Source organism: Palaemon carinicauda, chromosome 25, assembly GCF_036898095.1.
Source record: "Palaemon carinicauda isolate YSFRI2023 chromosome 25, ASM3689809v2, whole genome shotgun sequence".
NCBI classification, from domain to species: domain Eukaryota; kingdom Metazoa; phylum Arthropoda; class Malacostraca; order Decapoda; family Palaemonidae; genus Palaemon; species Palaemon carinicauda.
The window spans coordinates 15820860-15823359 of NC_090749.1; the positions used below are offsets into that span (position 1 = coordinate 15820860).

At 32.7% G+C, this 2500-nt stretch overlaps 1 protein-coding gene across 1 annotated transcript in view; it reads left to right on the plus strand.

The window, feature by feature from the left end:
• The window catches only part of LOC137618887 (uncharacterized), a 381859-nt gene that overhangs the window by 63932 nt on the left and 315427 nt on the right, over window positions 1–2500 (plus strand). The gene's annotated exons all lie outside the window — the stretch shown is intronic.

Here is a 2500-nt window from a genome sequence, read left to right on the forward strand (position 1 = left end):
TTCTTTAATTTCTCAAGTAGTAAATCAATTAAAATGGGAGTGATCCTTTCTCTGGTTAGGACACCTTTTATTCGTCTTCCTCCTCTGTTTATTATGTTTTGTAATTTCTAAAGTAGTATATCAATTAGTTCAGGAGTGATCCTTTCTCTGGGTGGGTCATATTTTATCAGTCTTTCTCCTCGGTTTATTATATTTTGTAATTTTTCAAGTAGTAAATCAATTACCATAAGAGTGATCCTTTCTCAAGGTGGGGCACCTTTTATCACACTTGCTCCTCTGTTTATTATGTTTTGGGATTTCTCAAGTAGTAAATCGATAGTATAAGGGAGATCCTTTCTCTAGGTAGGACACCTTTTATCAGTCTTGCTCCTCTGTTTATTGTTTTGTAATTTCTCAAGTAGTAAATCAATAATTATAGGAGTGATCCTTTCTCTAGGTGGGACACCTTTTATCTGACTTGCTCCTCTGTTTAGTATATTTTGTGATTTCTCAAGTAGTAAATCAATAAGTATAGGGGTGTTCCTTTCTCTAGTTGGGACACATTTTATCAGTCTTGCTCCTGTTTACTATGTTTCGTAATTTTTCAAGTAGTAAATCAATTAGTATAGTAGTGATCCTTTCTCTAGTTGGGACATCTTGTATCAGTCTTGCTCCTCTGTTCATTATGTATTATGATTTCCCAAGTAATAAATGGATTAGTATAGGGGTGATCCTCTCTCTAGTTGGGAAACATTTTTTCAGTCTAGCTCGTCTGTTTATTATGTTTTGTAATTTCTCAAGTAGTAAATCAATTAGTGTAAGAGTGATCCTTTCTCTTGGTGGGACAACTTTTATCAGTCTTCCTCCTCTGTTTCTTATGTTTTATGATTTCTCAAGTAGTAAATCGATCAGTAAACTAGTGATCCTTTCTATAGGTGTGACACCTTTTATCAGTCTCGCTCCTCTGTTTATTATGTTTTAAAATTTCTCAAGTAGTAAATCAATTAATATAGGAGTGATCCTTTCTATACTTTGGACACCTTTTATCAGTGTTGCTCCTCTGTTTATTATGTTTTGTAATTCATCAAGTATTAAGTCAATTAGTATAAGAGTGAACCTTTTTCCTAATTGGGACAAATTTTATCAGTCTTGTTCCCCTGTTTATTATATTTTGTGATTCCTCACGTAGTATATCAATTAGGTTAGGAGTGATGCTTTCTCTAGGTGGGACATATTTTATCAGTCTTGCTCCTAGGTTTATTATGTTTTGTAATTTCTCAAGTAGTGAATGAATTAGTATAGGAGTGATCCTTTCTCTAGGTGGGCCACCTTTTATTAGCCTTGATCCTCTGTTTATTATGTTCAATCAGTATAGGAGTGTTCCTTTCTCTAGCTGGGACACCTTTTATCGGTCTTACTCCTCTTTAATATTGTTTTGTATTTTCTGAAGTAGTAAATCAATTCTTATACGAGTGATTCTTTCTTTAGGGGGGAAACTTTTTATCACTCTTCCCCCTCTGTTTATCACGTTTTGTAATTTCTAAAGAAGTAAAGCATTTAGTATAGGAGTGATTCTTTTTCTGGGTGGGTCACCTTTTATCAGTCTTGTTCCTCAGTTTATTAGGTTTTGTAATTTTTTTAAGTAGTAAATCCATTAGCATAGGAGTGATCCATTCTCAAGGTGGGACACCTTTTATCAGACTTGCTCCTGTGTTTATTATGTTTTGTGATTCCTCAAGTAGTAAATCGATTAGTATAAGAGTGATCTTTTCACTAAGTAGGACACTTTTTATCAGTCTTGCTCATCTGTTTATTATGTTTTGTAATTTATCAAGTAGTAAATCAATTAGTATAAGGTTGATCCTTCCTTTAAGTAGGACACTTTTTATCAGGCTTGCTCATCTGTTTACTATGTTTTGTAATTTCTCAAGTAGCAAATCAATTAGTATAAGAGTAATCCTTTCTCTAGTAGAGACAACTTTATCAGTCTTGCTACTCTGTTTATTATATATTGTGATTTATCAAGTAGTAAATCAATTAGTATAGGAGTAATCATTTCTCTGGGTGGGACACCTTTTATCAGTCTAGCTCCTCTGTTTATTATGTTTTGTAATTTCTCAAGCATTAAATCAATTAGTATAGGAGTGTTCATTTCTCTAGCTGGGAGACTTTTTATCAGCCTTACTCCTCTTTTTATTGTTTTGTATTTTGTCTAGTAAATCAATTCTTATATGAGTGATGCTTTCTCTAGGTGGGACACCTTTTATCAGTATTGCTCCACTGTTTATTATGTATTGTAATTTTTCATGTAGTAAATCAATTAGTATAATAGTGATTTTTTTTCTGAGTTGGACACCTTATGTCAGTCTTTCTCCTCTGTTTTTTCATATTTTGTAATTTCTTGAGTTGCATTTTTGGTAAAGTATAGTAGATGGAGTTTTGGTAGTCAATCGTGGTAATATCACATTTAATCATAAGTTTCTTTATGGAACATTCATCCAGGTACTTTTTTATATATATA